General features: G+C 42.6%; 1 long non-coding RNA gene across 1 annotated transcript in view; it reads right to left on the bottom strand.

The window, feature by feature from the left end:
- LOC307214353 overlaps positions 1-18633 on the bottom strand; it is a 140434-nt gene that overhangs the window by 9132 nt on the left and 112669 nt on the right. The window contains exons 4-6 of the long non-coding RNA XR_013837963.1: positions 16650-16855; positions 11428-11532; positions 10702-10777 (exon numbers count right to left, since the gene is read on the bottom strand). This is a non-coding gene — a long non-coding RNA (uncharacterized lncRNA). The remainder of the gene's footprint in view (positions 1-10701; positions 10778-11427; positions 11533-16649; positions 16856-18633) is intronic.

The raw sequence follows: 18633 nt of genomic DNA, 5'->3' as shown, positions 1-18633 counted from the left end.
AATGACATTTCATACACCCCAATCCACGTACCAAAGCCAAATGGACTAGCAACTGAATCTTAATTCAGCACTGGTGAAAATGTCCCCCACCCTGCTTAAGGGGTAAAAGACTTAGGGGATGCAGAGTAGGCCATATGGCACAGATGCAAATAATTTTGTTCTTCAAAAAAGCAGTGTTGGCCCAAGCCAGTTTAACTCCTGAGGTGAAGGGCAAGTTGGTACACCATCCATAGTCCTTGTACAGAAGCTAAGTGGGCTGACAGCTGAATCTGACTTCAGCACTAGCGATGTGACTGTATCCTTCATCACACCAGAGGCAGCAAGTTAGTTTAGGGGCCCCAGGAGACTGTGTGATATACACAACTCTGCCCTCCAACAGATAGTAAAGCCAGAGGAGCTCAAGAGGACCAGCTAGGGGACTGTCTCTGCTGCCTGTCAGTATCTGCATCCTCTGGTGATTCCCCCTTCCTGTCTAATGGTAGGGTTGGCCCTACCAACATCTAACCACTGCTTTGCACCCCTATCACCCACTTCACTCTGCCTAATGGTAAGATCATGCCTCATACAATCAGCCTAGCCCATTCGTTTAGAGCAGTGGTGGCCAAACTTGGCCCTGTTAGCTAGGGATGATGGGAGTTATGGTCCAAAAACAGCTGGAGGGCCAAGTTTGGCCACCACTGAGTAAGAGCCAAGATGGGGAACCTCCAACCTGTAGGCCAAACCTGACCTTCCAGGAGTTCAAATTTGGCCTGTGAGGCCATTTCCCTCAAACTATGCTCATCTGCCCTACACCTGATGTCGTATGTGATGTCAGGTGTGGAAGACATAGAAATGCAGTTGCCAATGAAATGAACAATCTGGTGCTTTAGACTGTGTGCTCTTGATTTTGGACTAGCAAGGGAAAGCTGGCTTCCGTAAAGCCAACACCTGCTGGATCAGCTGAGCAAGCAACTTCATTAGAAAGCAGAATTCAGTGTGTTCGCTGTACCTGTGGGGAACTGGCTCATCCAGTCAATGTCTGGCTCTGCTGCCCATCAGCTAAGCAGTAAACCAAAAGCCTCAGGCATAGAGCTCTTTACAATCTCTGCATGGTGCTTTGAAGTCCTTACTTCAGGATGTCAAAGCACCCAATCACCGGCCATCCTTGTGATGTCCAATGATTGACATGTGGGCAGCCTCACCCATTAGTCAAATTCAGCCTGTGAGACTAGGATCTGATAAAGAACAGAAGAGCTTCTCCACCCTTGGGTTGGAGGCTTTCACATCCTTCATATGTACCATGTTTATCATCGTGAGAGGAAAGTAATCTGAAAATTACCCAGAAGAAGAAGAAGAAGGTTTGGGGAGGGAAGAAATATATTTAGGTTCAAATGGTAAATAATGGAATGACTTTGAAGAGTTTCATTTTAGCCCCAGCTGAGTTTTATACACTATAAATTCAAATAATCTGATCTAAATAACTGCATTTCAGTGTTTCATACATTTACACTCACCCGAGAACTAGGAAATATGGATGTGAAATGTCATAAAGCGTGTTCTCCTTCATGGAGAGCACGTGTTGCGGTGGGGTCTGCTGAGCCACCCCTCTGTTACCAGGCAGGGTCTCTAAAGATGGCCTGGGGCAGTGATTGGTTCACTGGGTTGCTGGGGTAAAAGTTATGTTGCAATTTTGGTGGGAGGGGTAAAATGTTTGAATACTCTGCACGCAGCCTGGAGCTTTCTCTTTGCTGTGTGCAACGGATCACCCGCCCACCCGCCCTTGAGTAAGGGGTTGTTGCGTTGACCTTGCTATGCCTGTCATGGGGTCGTCTGCCGTTGGGGCAGGGGCTTGGTAGGAATTTTGTCCATCTGGCTGATTGGCTGGGCCATTTGGTTTTTGCCTACTGCGTAGCAAATCGTCACAACTTGTAAGGTTGCGGTTAGGCATTGGTTATAAATTGGTGGAGAAGGGGTTAGGATAGGCTGGGCCTGCTCCTCCATGGTTGCTGCGGAAAGGGAATTCTGTTAAAGGAATCCTGGGGCTTGCCATCTTTTCGTCCAATCCCTGGAATGGGACTAGGGCCGGCAAGCCTTCGGGGAGCATGCGGATGAGAATTGAGGGTCTGTGACTCAGCTCCATTTCTCCCCGACTTGCTTTCCCCCGCACTGTCTTTCGGTGGTGCCCGGAAGTCAGTTCTGTCCCCAGGCGGGGGGACAGATAGTCTTAACCAATGCCTAAACAGCCACTCACGGTTTTGTATTTAAATAAAGTTGTGGCCAAAATTATGCCAAAAACCTTAAACAAAAATTAAGTGTGTGTTGTGAGTTATTTGGGGGGTGGCTTGGGGACCTCGACGCGCAAACATATTCCTTGAAATACCAATAGATTAAGAAAAAAGTTTGTGGGAATTCAGAAGTGACCTTGATGATTAGCTGAAGGCTTAACAATATGGTCATCCCAAAAGAGGTAAACTGAAGTAATCTCACTGGTTGAAAATATGTTCTTTTCCTTTTTTTATTTAATGTTATGAACCACACTGTAACGGTGTATTATTTTTCTCATTTTCCAAGCATGCGTTCAGATCATTTAATATAATTGTATGTTTTATGTGCACTGAGGTGTTATAAAGCACTAAAAGATGAAGAAAATGGATGGTCTTATTATAGCACAGATCTACAGCACAGCCCAACAATTATAGGGAAGCTTCTTGTTAGCTCTCTCTTTCCAGCGGTATACATATAAGCAACAATGACAAACAGCAGTGCTTACCTTATTAATACTTCACTACTAATACATCAGCTTTAACTAAGTCTCAGGTGACCTAAAACACTCTCAACTGAGGCAGGGCCTTTGCCTTAACTTGCATGCTTCAACAGTTTTATTATGTTAGCTTTCTTTCGACACACATAATGCACAAATAAACTGATCCGTTGGGTATCTAGGCCCTCGTTGATATTCCACAGATTAACTGAAGTTTTATTCAGAGTGAAATAAAAAAGAAGAAGCTAACAATGGCAGGAATGTACACAAGCTTGTAAATTGCAGCAGTGCTAATCAAATGTGGGTTTAGCAGTTGATCATTTCCTCAAGGCTTAAATGTTATAAATGAATGTTTGATGAAGAACAGCCCTTCTTCCACCCCACCATATCCCATTTATCTGAGAGCAAACTATATTTTAGCCCTATGGAAGATGCTGAGAAATACACAGCAATTTCTAATAACCTGATGTTCATAATAATACGATTGCAAACTAAATGGCCTGGGGTGGTGGTTAGGCCATCAGATCTAGCAGCTGATGGTCAGATCTGCCTCCAAAGTAGCTCCATCTGCCCCTTGTTGATCTGAGAATGTTTTGGGTTCACCCTCTGCCAATTCAAAACCAAAACTGACTATACAATCTGTTATCAAGGTCAAATGCACCCCAAGAAAGCTAGTGGAAGTTCTTAAATATGGCACAATTTGCCGGTAAGAAACGAATGCATTTTCGAGAGTTTCCTTTTCCCAATAAAACTATATAGTCACAAAAGACCCTTCCATTAGTGCATGTATAACAGTACGTACAGTGGTACCTCAGGTTATAGACGCCTCAAGTTACAGACTCCACTAACCCAGAAATAGTACCTCGGGTGAAGAACTTTGCTTCAGGATGAGAACAGAAACCGTGCGGCGGTGGCACAGCAGCAGCAGGAGGCCCGATTAGCTAATGTGGTGCTTCAGGTTAAGAACTGTTTCAGGTTAAGAACGGACCTCTGGAACAAATTAAGTTCTTAACCCAAGGTACCACTGTATAATGTAACAATAGTGCAATAATAATTAATCATAAAATACCAGTCACAACAACCAATTTGATAGACCTTCCAACTATAGCATAGCTGCTCTGACTCTACTGCTGTAGCTGTACAGCAACTACATTCCACAACTTCATGGGGTGGAGAGACAAAACTGTTTCATATTACAATGTTGTGCCATTGCACTGATCAAAGAGATGATTCCTTTCCCTTTTCTTGGTGTCAGCAATGGCAGGTCCTACCAATTTTGAGACTGGCTCTTCTGGTGTCTTTGGCAACCTGGTCTAGATCCATCCTACATCAGTTTGATCAACTAGGGCTACAAGAAAGAGACTTTTTAAAGGATGTTCAGACTATATTGGATTATTAACCTTCCAAAATAAAGATAGAGAGAGAGAATGTCCACCATATTTATTTGGGGGGGGGGGGGACGCACCCACCAACATCCACCATTTGATTATCAATGTATATAGGATGTAGAGGTGTTGAGAGAAGTGAATGATTTGTATTGTATGAAAATAGGCGTGTATGTGTGTGTTTAACCCACTTGGTGGGGTCACTTGAACTCCTAGTGCCTTATAAGCACACATCCCGCCCCCATTCATTCCAGAAGGAGAAGAATTAACTCTAAAAGCCGTAAGGGTAAAAACTTGAATTTTTATCTACTTTAAGGAAGGATGGGTCCCTAAAACAGCACATAGCAATTAGCCCCTTGTCTAAGTTAAGGGCCATCTGAATCACAGGCTTGTGGCAGACTGACATTAAAGCAGTATGGATTCCCCACACCCCAGTTTTGTCGAGGTGTGTTTGACCCCATCTCTCACTACTTGTTGTTAAAATGTTCCTCACACTCTTGCTAATTAAAAAGACGTCATGAGCTGTTTTATCAATTGTAGTCTGGAAAGACCAAATAAAAACTACTCTCTGCCTCATAAGAGGACCTCTGAAAGAAAACACATTTGACTGATGCGGGTGGCGCTGTGATCTAAACCACTGAGCCTCTTGGGCTTGCCGATCAGAAGGCCGCGGTTTGAATCCGCGTGACAGGGTGAGCTCCTGCTGCTCGGTCCCAGCTCCTGCCAACCTAGCAGTTTGAAAACATGCTCAAAATGCAAGTAGATAAATAGGTACCATTCCGGTGGGAAGGTAAACGGTGTTTCCGTGCGCTGCTCTGGTTTCGCCAGAAGCGGCTTAGTCATTCTGGCCACATGATGTGGAAAAACTGTCTGCGGACAAACATTGGCTCCCTCGGCCAGTAAGGTGAGATGAGCACCGCAACCTCAGAGTCGTTTGCGACTGGACTTAACTATCAGGGGTCCTTTACCTTTACCTTTCTACCTTTGACTGAAGCCCTCACACCACACAGATTCATGAGATGCAGTCTCTTTTTTTAAAAAAATTCTTTTTATTAATTTTCACATTAGATCACCAAAAAGAAAAACAAATCAACGGTTACAACAGTTGTAAAAAACCCCAACGCACACAAAAAAGAAAACTAAATAAATATCAATACATAACGTATAAACAATGTCGATTTCCATTACGCTTCTTTGTCTTCTCATTTATATCTTTATATCTTTAAGTATTTTAATCATTCTTCTACACACCTATTGACTTCCATCCCTCCCGGTTTCAGGCTTCTTAGTATGAATAGTTTGTTTCTCCTGCAGTTGATAGTTATAATGATTTGCACATCGTAAGATCTATATCAGTCCTGCTATAGTTTTTAGGTTCTTGTAATTCCCTTCAATATAAATCATAAATTTATTCCAGTCATTAATAAACTTTGTATTCTTTTGGTTTCTAATTTTTTGTGTCATTTTTGCAAGTTCTACAAATTCGAATAACTTTGTTTGCCAATCACTAATTGGTGGGATACTTTGGCTTTTCCAATTTGGGGCAATTAATAATCTAGCGGCAGCTGTAGCATACTGGAGTCTCTTAAATGCCTTACGGTTAAAGTTTTGCCAAACATAGAGGTTGACCACATAGGAGGAGGTTAAAATGCTCTAGCTCCTGATTGGCATTTTGAAAAAGCATGGTGACTTAGGAAATACCCAGGTATGCCATCCCTGAGGTGGATGCAGTTTCCATGTCACCTTGCCAGCAACAATGCCTTCTTAGATTTTCATGTTGGGCATGCGTTGTTCTTGCAGCTTCTTGCCCAGTTAAGAATCGGTCGGTAAGAGAGAAGATGAAAGAAAAAGATGGCAAAGTCACAGGCCACCTTGGATTAACCCTCTGCTTCCCAAGCACATGGAAGTTCTTATTCCCTTCTACTTTGTTAATATCTGAGTGCCTGAAGAAGAAAATCAAAGTGGTGTTTTCCCCCTACCAATCTACATCCATACTACCCAGCTAGTAAAAATGTAATAATAATGATCAAAATTATCATTTTGCTGCTGGGTTTTAGAGTTCTTGATGGAGATGTCTGTTGGAGAACTTGGAGGTGTTGAAGGAGCAGCTGTGGAAAAAGGGGGAATCATCTTCCTAGACCTTTTGTTGCTTTAGGTGCCTTGTCAGGCCTGTGGCCACAATGAAATAGCTCGGTTAATGCAAGATGTTAATAGCCAAGGAAGGAGGTGAGCTTTCCTCACCTGGACAGAAGGTACCAGTGCCGTCTGGCGTTGGGATAATAAATACAGACCTTGTGTTTTTATGTTGCGCACCACCTTGCTATATTTTCTGTGAAAGTGCAGTTTAAAAATTCCAGAATAATAAATAAATAAAGTTCCAAGGCCCTCGTCCACAGTAAAGATTTGAAGCATATGATGCTTGTAAGGAAGATGTGTGGCTGTATTTTCTCCTATTTTCATGGATTTCTTTAATACCCTCCAAGTGCCATGTGTTAATTGAGTTAAAAATTGCCACCTCTCCCTTAATTTTAACTTTCAGCGTTTTCTCGTTTTAGAATGTATGATTAAAATATAAGCGGCAGCCACTGAGGAAAAAAAATTGTGGGTTTAAAATAATAATAATAATAATGTCGCTTTAACAAACTCTGTAGTTCTTGCAGTCTTTCACTAAGGTTACACAAAGACTCTAGTGCTAAACACAGAGAAGCTACACAAAGACGCTGGTAAATACCTTACTTGGAAGAAAATTCCATCAGTTTCCCTCCCTCGCAGCGATTATTTCCTCATTGACAGTGATTTCATAACTCCACAAAGCTATTAATTCAGATTCTGAAGATACTATAAAGTTGTATGGTATGCATTGGGTCTAATCAATTTCTTTCAGACAAAATGGATGTATAGGGCATGTTACTTTTTAAGAATAATAAAAATAAATGGGTCACATCCTTTATTTAGCCCTATAATCAAACACACAGATCCAGCAAAATCAAATTCTTCCCCACCAGCTGCATTTTTATTTCTCAGGTCTGTATTCACACTGATTGTTAATCCTCCTTGAAAAGGATGGAATTGCTAATGCAGTTAAGTACTACTTGACATGTTAAGTACTTTCTTTCTGAATGCAGAAATTAAGCAGAATATGATAAAGGGGGTTCTCTTTTTTTTCCAGTATGGTGCAAAATCTTTGGAAGAGTTCTCCTTATTTGTAGCCCAGAAATAAAATCTAAGTGTTTTTTCATGTTTCCTCCAGAAGTCTGCTGCTTTCTTTGTCTTTTGTTTTATGGCATCATTTTCTGATTGCCACTTTATCACCACAGTGTTTACCGTGTACCAGTTCAAACCCTCATTTTATTACGAAAAAAGAAAGAGGCAAATTATTCCTCTACTTAAATGTTTTGAATTCTTATGTAAAAATCACCAGCCTGTGAAATATAATTCATTCTTAAGTGAAAGAGAAAGTTACCAATGTTTTCCTCAAACCACGCAAAGCCCAGCGTGAATATGGTATGTTGGAAGAAAGGCAGGAGACCGGGAGACATTCATTGATTAACTAGGACCTATTTACTAATTACAACGTTCTCTGGAGGGAACCAGCTCAAAATTTATAGCTGTACAAGCAACAGAAGACTGAGCCTGCAAGGAGAAATTTCTGATAGCTGTTGCACAATGGAATGACAACCTCATTGCACTGTCTGCATTTGAATGTGTAACATATCAGAGTCAGTCACTTCTGGATAAATGTCTGTATATACTAAGTTGCATGCCTAGAAATGGTAATATTCTGACTGACTTCCGGGTTAGCGCGATCCGGTTAATGGCGGATTCCCTCCGAGTTCCGGAGGGAATCGGCTCCATTGCAGACGGGTCTTACCGCGACGGCGACGCGGGGACCCTTAGAAACCGCAGGCGCGGAAGCCTGCGGACCTGGTGACTCGGCGGGCACCTAAAGCGCCCCCCCGACCCACGAAGAGCCTTTTTAAAGGCTGCGGAGAGGGTACGGGGAGTGGCGTGGTGCTGTGAGTAGACCGCTACTGCAGTGGAGCGAAGCCGCGAGCCATGGCCGGAGACCGCTGACTTTCTTCCCTGAAATTCGGACTTTAACTAATCCGTGAGTAGATCGGAATTTGGACTTTAAAAATTTTATTCTTGAATTTGGCACGATCGGGGGATGTGCTAAAGGGAAGTCCGCACCCCCCTACCTACAGAAAATTTAAAGCAAAGATCGGAGAACTAAGGTGGAGAGTTCTTTCTTTGGTGTTTTGTAAAAGATAATATTTGCACGAATTTGACAGAAGAAGATTTGTGCTGGAGAGTAAGAGTGGAACTTTAGAAGTTTTTGTTTAAACCTCCCCAGACCCGGGGGTGTCCTCTATGTGAGCTGGAGAAAAAGGAACGAGGAGTTTGACAGCTGTCAAAGGAGCTGTCAAACGGGCAGCGAAAGTTAAAAACTTTATTATTTAACACTTTTTGGACTTAATTTGTTATATTTGAACTAAAGTGGTTGGAAACAAAGTAGGGAAATAACAAGGTAAAGGACTATTGGGAAAAGACTATTAAGTAACTAGAATCCCCCTAGGGGAAACATTGAAACATTACAATGGCTGCAGATGGAAAATTACAGGCAGAGTTAGAAAGAATGTTTTTTCTTGTGGGAAAACTGCAGGAGCAGACTACGGTTATGAGTAAACAACTCATAACCTTGAACTCTAAAATAAGTGACTCTGCTGAAGGCACAATGGACTTGACTGGGAAAAAATCTGCAGCTGAATCAGAAGAGATAACTTTGGAACAGGGGGAGAGTGAGCAAGGGCCAGTACAGATGGAGACTACCAACCACAAGCTTACATTGTTAGAATACAAAGAAGAAGACCCTTGGATTACAAATCTGCGAAAGATGCGAAAGAGGAGGGAGGAAGCCCCTGGAACATCTGGAATATTTGAATTTAAAAGAAATAAGAAATATGACTGGGGCTTCCTCTTTGAGTATGGATTGGTTGATCTTCTGCAGCAGCTGGTGTCAAGTACTTTGGATGGAAGAAATTTGGATGAGACCGAGCTGGAACTTCCTCGAAACCCGAGGACCAATGAGGAGGGCTACCAACAAGATCGGCAAAGAGAGACTGACAGGGACTTAAAGGCCTCAGATGTGAGGAATCCAGGCTAAAAACTGTTTTTGTGGATGTGGGGACATTTGGAAGGGACAGAAACCGGGGCTGGGGGGGGGGGGGGAAGGAGAACTTTTTTTTCTTTAAATCTTTATGACTTTTGTGTTTGATTATTATCATCTATTTTTAAGATAAAAGGGAAATTCGTGGAAGGAATTCGAGTCGACCTTAGAAAAGGTTTTAATATTTATAAGAAAATTGGATAAGTAAAATCTGGCCAAGTAAAAGATTTTTTAAAAAATATATATATACAATAATAATATGTAAAGGATGAGAGATATGAATTTGCTGAGTTAATTTGACTGAACTAGGATGTATGAAGGGGGGGTGGGGGGAGGTCAAGAACTGGGGTTAGGAAAGTAAGGTTATGAAACTTTATACGTGTTGTCTTTGTCTATGTGTGTGTGTGTTTGTCTTGATAAAATGTGAAAATTTAATAAAAATATTTAAAAAACAAAAAAAAGAAAAAAAGAAATGGTAATATTCTGTGGCACCACTTGTACTGTTGTAAATATTAAGATTTTTGCTTTTGAAGCATTTCTGGAAATTGATGTATTTATATGGTTCCTCTTCTTCATCCCACCCCCTTCCCTTCCCTTGTTCTTGTTGTCTGTTGCACAAAAGGAGGAAACTGAGTAAAAACAAAAAACATAGGGTCCCTAATTGATCAAATTACATAGGCCTATATAACTCGCCATCCTGATTTGTACATTGGCCAGTTAGAAGCCTGCCTGAGAAATTAGTGACTACTACCATATCACGGGTGGTGCTGTGGTCTAAACCACTGAGCCTCTTGGGCTTGCCAATCAAAAGATTGACGGTTCAAATTCCCTTGATGGAGTGAGCTCCCATTGCTTTGTCCCAGCTCCTGCCAACCTAGCAGTTCGAAAGCATACCAGTGCAAGTAGATAAATAGGTACCGCCCCAGCAGGAAGGTAAACTGCGTTTCCGTGTGCTGCTCTGGTGTCGGTGTTCCATTGCGCCAGAAGTGGCTTATTCATGCTGGCCACATGGCCCGGAAAAACTGTCTACAGAGTGGACAAATGCCAGCTCCCTCGGCCTGTAAAGTGAGATGAGCTCCGCAACCCCAGAGTCATTCACAACTGGACTTAACTGTTAGGGGTCCCTTTATCTTTACCATATCTTGGGGTAGTAAGTTCTGAAAATTGATGATGCACTGCTTAGAGAAGTGTTTTCTTTTATCCATACTGAATCTTCTGCCATTTAGATCCATTAGAAGGTCACGTGCACACAATTTGGTGCACACATCTTCCATTCTACATCACTGTTGTCCCCCCCCCCCCCCGTGCTGCCCTCTCAGCTTGGCATCCAGTGCGGGCAAACTGGTCATGCTAGCCTAAATCTGCCTCTGTTTAGAGATTTGTGGGCAGGGCTGGATAAACCAACTTACGTAAGTCCATTCCAAGTCAGTTTCAAGTACTCAATCACAGTTCTGTTCTATTCTGTTCTGGTTTTTTGTGGACTTTCTGAAAGGACATACACGCAACAAAAACATTGTTATTAGTACACATTTTGTACATGTCCCTCCCATAAAACACACATTTTTCAATGTCATTTTTCTGTAAAATGCCTACATTTCACGTGTAAAATACATATTTTTCTTTTGTGGACCCAAAGTGCACAAATTCAGAGAAGTGTGTAATCTGACTGATAGCTGCATTCACCAGCATGAATTTTGAATTGGGTTGGTGTGCTACACAAAGGGGAACAAATAGAACCCCCTTCCAACCCTACTTGTAGGGAACGGGGGAGGGGGAGAATAATAATAATAATTGGTCCTTTCAACAACGCACATTGAATTCTTGTAATTCTCTAAAAAGTATAATTTTGGGAGCAAAGCATGGGTGGCTTGCACATCTCTGCCAGGAACATATCAATTAGACCCACAGATCATTAGCACCCTATGCTTGTGGGCCAAAATGGAACACTAATAGCATGATCTTACTCGGCAGTAAGTGCTATTTAGTTCAATGGATTTACTCACAAGGAAGTGTCCAAAGGATTTCAGCCTTAGACAGCTCAGTACTTTGTGGCACATTTTCTGCCAAAGCCACAGCAGAATATAAGCATCTAAGTGTTATCTGCATCATCCTTAATTTGAACTCATGTTACTCACCACTTAAAATATGAATGCTTGGGCTGATGAAAATTCTTAAAGTAATCCTGCTTCACTGCACTTAAGAAGTTTTGCTGTTCAAAATAGTAATTCAAATGAAAATTGCTGGAAAGGAAAAATTAATGTTAATGTACTGAAGATCACCGAGTACTTTGTGTTGACGTGGCATGGAAAATATTTGGCTTCAGAAAAGCTTTGCACTGGTGTGCATTTTTTCTGTACTCTGAAAAGCTGCTAGTCAAGTGTGTTGATAACACAAAGACGGTTGTCACAGGCTGGTTTACCACACCTCTCAATTACTTGGATGTAAATCTCACAGCTCCGTAAAAAAAAAGGTTTCAACGACAAATGTGACATTCGCTTTAATAGAAACTTTCTGCAGACAGGCTTGAAGTGGCAGTTTTATCTGTATCATAATATTTAAAATATTGCACATGTATGATGCGCACATAATACACATTGATGATGATGTACATATGCAGTGTTGTATTGCCTCAAAATCAGCAGCTGAAGTACACCGTGGAGATAGACTTTCTGATAACCACACCACTCAGATGTGGGATTTGTATTCCAAAGGTTCTTTTAGATATAAAAATGAAGTTCAATAAAAAATAAAGAGATAATGCCCAGATCTAATTACCAACTATCTAAGTGAGGCAATGGTACTTTAAAAGAAACCTAATTCTACAAACATGGGTTGGCAACTGGGATTTTTAACAACTTAACCTTTGTACTGCAGCTAAAGGCAGATGTGAAGCTCCTAAATAATGCCAGTCATAAGATGAATAATTTAATACAATTTAGCATAATGTTAAAAAACAACAATTAAAAGCCATGGGCAAAGTTCCTGGCCTTCCTGAAGCTTTAAAAATGATGTACACTTTGTAGCAAGAAATGTAAAAGCATAATCACATAAAGGCTTGCCTTTTACAAATTTCTTAACCTATTTCTGTGTTCGTTCTCAGTGGAACTACTGTGAAGAAATAGGCAACTTCTGCTTTGATCCAGTACTGGTGATCCATGTGTGGGGGGAGATCTCCTGGTGAAACATTGCATGCACAGAATGGTGTGACATGTGTCATTCTTATACCCTCCAACATGTTGCTGTGGAAAACCAGGATGGTCATGAAAATATATATGAAGTGGTAGATTCATGTGAAGTTTTTCCTGATCTGTAACTGGCAGGTATACCCTGTATATACATGGGCATGTGTTTGTGTGCTCTTGTTTTCAGAAATGCCCTCCAAGACATGAATCCTCATGGAGAAGGATTCAGCATAGCTTTCCTCCTATCATGTGATGCAACAGGCTTTTATGGGAAGATTAACTCCCAACATTTACTGCTCCCCCATACATAAACATGATATTAAAATAATTTAGTCCAGAAAAGGCTTTACCACTTGATTCTGCTGTTTGAACAAACTGATCCCAAGACCAGCTGTAGACTACGATCAAGAATAATGTTTCATTTCCCATTCTTTGCCACTACTGCATATTTTATTTATCCCACTGTGATACACATTATACTGTAAGTTGCAAAAGACAGCTTTCATTATATTCATATGATGCCTTTAGTGGTAAAATAATATCTCTCCTAACCTGAGATCACTGACATCTATCTAGCTATCTAGCTATCTCTATCATCTATCATCTATCTATCTATCTATATCTATCTATCATCATCTATATCTGTAAACAAGTTTCTCCCACAATAGAAACTGGAAGTTTAAGAGTTACTGTTATATAACTTTCTCCTGCAAGGTTCTTCCAGGACAGCAAAGCCCTTCCAGAACATCACGATTCATTCCTTTATTTTTCACCATTAGCTGAAATAAAACTGAATGCCCTTACCCCGCTAAATAAATTAGAGTCTTATGAAATATAAAAAGCACTAGGAGCCAGAGACCTGAACTAAATGTATCAACCAGAATTAGAAAATGACCCCCGAATCCTGAATATGACATCGTTCCTACCCCCTCCCAACCCCACAAAGAAGCAAACATACCTATCAGCAGCCTTTATACCCCAGGCATCAAAGCACTTGGAACAGTGTCCGAGAGGTTGTATTATTAGGTTTTCTGATAACAAACTGATGGGCTCATCAGTGAAGGGTTGCACAGCTGCTTGGCTATTGCTAGTGTTTAATAGTGGACTGGGATGCTATGAATATTTGTGATTTTCTGTTCCCAAAGCAAAAACTACACATTCACTGTTGTGGATAAAGAATTCATAGAAGCAGCAAGTTTACAAATTGCTTCATTGTATTCACAAGCAAGGGGACGCAGGTGGCGCTGTGGGTTAAAGCCTCAGCGCTTAGGACTTGCCGATCAAAAGGTCGGCGGTTCGAATCCCTGTGGCGGGGTGCGCTCCCGCTGCTCGGTCCCAGCGCCTGCCAACCTAGCAGTTCGAAAGCACCTCCGGGTGCAAGTAGATAAATAGGGACCGCTTACCAGCGGGAAGGTAAACGGCGTTTCCGTGTGCGGCTCTGGCTTGCCAGAGCAGCGATGTCACGCTGGCCACGTGACCCGGAAGTGTCTCCGGACAGCGCTGGCCCCTGGCCTCTTAAGTGAGATGGGCGCACAACCCCAGAGTCTGTCAAGACTGGCCCGTATGGGCAGGGGTACCTTTACCTTTACCTTTATTCACAAGCAAAAAACAGCTCATGGGCAATAGCCTAGTATGGCAACTTTCATTCTTCATTTCACTGACCTTCCTTCCAAAGAGGTCAAGGTGCATACATAGTTTTTGCTCTATGCCTACATTCCTCTAATCCTCACAAGAAATAACCCTGTGTGGTAGGCTGAGAAAGAGAATACAGCCAGGCCAAGGTCCCACAGGGAGCATCATATTTTGACACGTTTGCCGACAGAGCCTAGGGCTTGCCGATCAGAAGGTCGGCGGTTCGAATCCCCGCAATAAGGTGAGCTCCTGTTGCTCGGTCCCTGCTACTGCCAACCTAGCAGTTCAAAAGCATGCCAAAATTGCAAGTAGATCAATAGGTACCGCTCCGGCGGGAAGGTAAACGGTGTTTCTGTGAGCTGCTCTGGTTTGCCAGAAGCGACTTAGTCATGCTTGCCACATGACCCGGAAGCTGTACGCCGGCTCCCTTGGCCAGTAAAGCGAGATGAGCACCACAACCCCAGAGTTGTCCACGACTGGACCTAACAGTCAGAGGTCCCTTTACCCTTACCTTTTACTTTTAACTATGGATCTCTACGACGACTCTTATCATGAAAAAGGGGGTGTGTCCTGGAAAAAGAGGATGTATGGCAACTCTCCCCAGGCCTAGTCCAGCACTCTAACCATTAAATTGGGAATCCAATGTGAGAGGTGGAAAGCAGGAACTGTATACAAGGACTAAGCAATGGCAGCAGCTGTCCAGTTTTCAGAAGGGACATTCCAATCCCCTGGAGAGTGAACCTTGGACCTTCAGCATGCAAAACAGGTGCTCTCCCGCTGAGCCATGGCCCTTCCCCTAAAGTGGCAGGAGCTAAGAGATAATGCACACGGAGCTCATGCACATGCTCTAAAATCATCTGTGTAGAGCTGCCCAGGGGACAGACGCAGACACATACGGAGGATAGAAGCCAGTCATCACTGCTCATACATTGACAGTGATTCTTGAGAGTATGATAGCGCAGCTTGTGTGAATGACTGCTGTGAAGCAGCATCTGCCAATGTGGTTATAACAGCTCATATATTACTTCCCCCACATTTATGTGCCTAACAGGCCACTGTAAACGGAGGGGTGGTTTTTTATATAGGCAGCATGAACTGGCCCATGAGCAACAGCAATTTCCTTGATTGTCGCAGCAATTTTTTCCTGCTGCTTCAATCACAGAAATATTGTTGATTAATATGTCCATCGGAGCATTCTGTTTCAACATCTAGCTACTTCTATAAAATATTATAGATATATGTTCCATTTGGAGATTGGTCAGTGGACCAGCCAACCCTAAAGAGTTAAAACATGCAATATGGGGGCAGCGCAACAGAATTTGGAGGTGAAGAGTCCTTGGGGAAGTCACATCTTTTAGGGAGTGGGAATTGCACTTTCCTTGTTCTTGTGCTGTGATCCTTAAATATGGAGATAAAGATGGGTGAAGCTGTCATCTTACGTTTGGTCCTCCACTATATTCACAACACATTGCACTTTAAATAAAAAATCCACATGAAAAGCCAACAACTTTATAGAGTGAATTTCTCCTAATACACCCTTCTGAATGTGCAAACTTAATTTAATTTCTCCACCAACCCTGTATGGAGATGTTGATATTTCATTCCCTATGGATATGGTACCCAACATTTGATTGTGTGATGTATTTTTTAATCTTATTTATAACATCACCTTCCAAGCCAACTTCAGCCTCCATCACAATTGTATAATTTGCTTAGAGGCCTCATTCCATGCCCAGTAAGTGCAAGATACCTTTGCCCAGCAGTGCTGTGGCCCACAGGTTGCAGTAAAATACTGGGCAAAGTTTTGCCCAGTGTCTTGCCTGTGTGATGGGCTCATGGGAGAAAGCTGTCTCATAAGCCCTTGCAAAGGAGAGGGGGGAAACTTCCCCTGCAGCTTAGGGTCACTTGGACTTGAAAGCTTTCCACCCACCCTCAGGTTAGACCCTAACCCTAACCCATTCCCTCAGTGAAATTATGGACTTGCTTTGTTAGGTGAAGAACATTGTATGAGGGCGTCATGGCATTGGGAAGGATCAACATAGTATAGGGGGCCCCTCGTCAGAGGGCAATTTTGACCATGACACCTCCAAGCTTGGGTTGGGGTATCTGTCTGGTTGGAATCTGCACCCTGGTCACCCAGTGACAACTTGCTTGCTTGGCTTGAACCACAGCAAGGTTCAGCACTGGCCAACTCCCATGAAACAGGTTTGGGGCAATTCAAACCCAATGGATCCACTTGGGACTTCTGAAATGATGAACTGAACCTGGCCCTAATGCCATGCCAACCCTTACCCTGCCTGCTGCTGTCAATAAAGACTTGGCTTGATTTTATCCCACCACCATTGTACAATCTGGTTATTTTGCTGCTCTCATGTTTCCTACCTGGGCAACTGCTTCCTAGAAGTGATCTGCAACCTATGTGAGCATTCAGAATGGCTGCGACTGTATATAATGAATTGTGTCAAAAGAAATTCATTTTGTGACTAGGTCCCCCCCCCCCCCGGACAAATATATAGTCAAATAGCTTAGTGAACTTAACTTACGCTTTTTACAATGCCTTGATTTTTTGGCTGCAGGATTTTAGTGCAGAATCCATGTGCTTAGAGCATGAAGTGGGTAGAAGTGGCTTAAGTGGACCAACAGCTTTTTTTATCTCTCATCCATCATGTTTTCTTCCCGTGCCATATCTTCCTGTGTAGTGTCCAGGATATTCTTGAAGATGTGAGCTAACGAGCCTTCATTACTTTCCCTAAGGAGATTATAGTAAAAGCTAATAGATATAATTGTCAGGAAGCCTTCCCTGATATTAATACTACCTGTTACCTTTATGTAATTCATCCTCTTACCCTTCATTATTAGCCCTCTTTCAGTCTGCTACATAAGCTCCAAGATTTTGTACGTTTTTGTCGTGCACATGTGTCACAGGTAGTTAAGTTGCCTCTACTGCAGTACTTTTTGAAAGCTTGCGCACATCTTGGCATGGATCAGACCTTTGTGTTCGTATCAGATGAAGATTAAGTTGGTGCTGAAATGACTGGGGCAGGTCCTGCTCACAGAAAACTCTCTCTCTCTCTCTCTCTCTCTCTCTCTCTCTCTCTGTCTGTCTTTCTCTGTGTGTGTGTGTGCGTGTGTGTATGTGTGTAAGAGAGTCACAGAGTTTGACCCACAGTACAGATGGCAATGGCCTCTCTGAGAATTTTTTTTTTTTTTTTTTTTGCAATTCTTATCAAGACTCTTTGGACTTTCCTCAAAATCCCTATATAGGTGGTTTCCCCAGAGAAGCCATTGCAAATTCTTCTTGACTTTCACCTTAGGTGAAAATTCGCAGCAGTGACAATATGTCCTTATTACATTTTAGCCATAGGCTACTGTAGCAAGAAATAACTGGTGCATCACCCCTAGGTAGCTTGAAGACAATCTATAAGCTAGGCAGTTCCTAGAGGCAACCAGAAGCTTTTATCAGGGGATAACTCTAGCCCACTTGTAGCACAAAATGGGGACACAGATCTCTGTGACAATCTGGAGAAATGACATAATGTTTAACTGCTATTGATATCAGTGGATCAATTTATGTCAAACCTTGTATTACACATCCACCATTTGAGGGGACCAAAATCTCTTTGAGAACAACTGCATTGTTCATTGCCCCGTTCCCCCTGATCTGTTATTGCTTAAGCCATTCTAAAAAGCTGCACTTTTTTAAAGCTGCACAAGCTACTTTGCTGCCTTAAATGGAGTCCAAATTGCCCTCTTCCTAGCTACAGCCAAAGCCTTGCTCTGTCACTCAGATATTGATTCCTTCAATATCTGCCTTCCCATGATGCTTCCTTAAGTATATCCCCTTCACCTTCCTGTTTGTGGCAGGGCTCATGGTCCTGTGATCATGTGAGAGCTTCAACCAAAACAGAGCTAGGCAATCTAACGCCCAGGAGCCGGATGCGGCCCAATCGCCTTTTCAATCCAGCCTGTGGATAGTCTGGAAATCAGCGTGTTTTTACATGAGTAGAATGTGTCCTTTTATTTAAAATGCATCTCTGGGTTATTTGTGGGGCATAGGAATTGGTTCATTCCTCTCTCCCTCCAAATATAGTTTGGCCCACCACATAGTCTGAGGGATGGTGGACCAGCCCATGGCTGAAAAAGTTTGCTGACCCCTGAACTAAAATGTTGGCAGTGAGGAGTGCTGCTGTTCAGGGTTTCAGCCAGACACCCATGCATTCCATCGTCTGCATGCACTCAGTCCTCATCTGACTGATATAGGGTAAAGTGGACGCTCAGGTTGCGAACGTGATCCATGCGGGAGGCACGTTCGCAACCCCCAGCATTCGCAACCCGCAGTGCCACATCTGCGCATGCGCAGGTTGCAATTCAGTGCTTCTACACATGTACAAAGCACGATTTAGTGCTTCTGTGCATGCACGACCACCGAAACCTGGAAGTAACCCGTTCTGGTACTTCCGGGTTTTGGCGCGTCCGTTAACCCGAAAAAACGCAACATGAAGCATCTCTAACGCGAGTTTTGACTGT

Source organism: Podarcis cretensis (assembly GCF_951804945.1).
Source record: "Podarcis cretensis genome assembly, chromosome: 4".
Classification (NCBI taxonomy): Eukaryota; Metazoa; Chordata; class Lepidosauria; order Squamata; family Lacertidae; genus Podarcis; species Podarcis cretensis.
The sequence above is the reverse complement of the archived record's forward strand: the minus strand, read 5'-3'. Positions and strand labels throughout refer to the sequence as shown.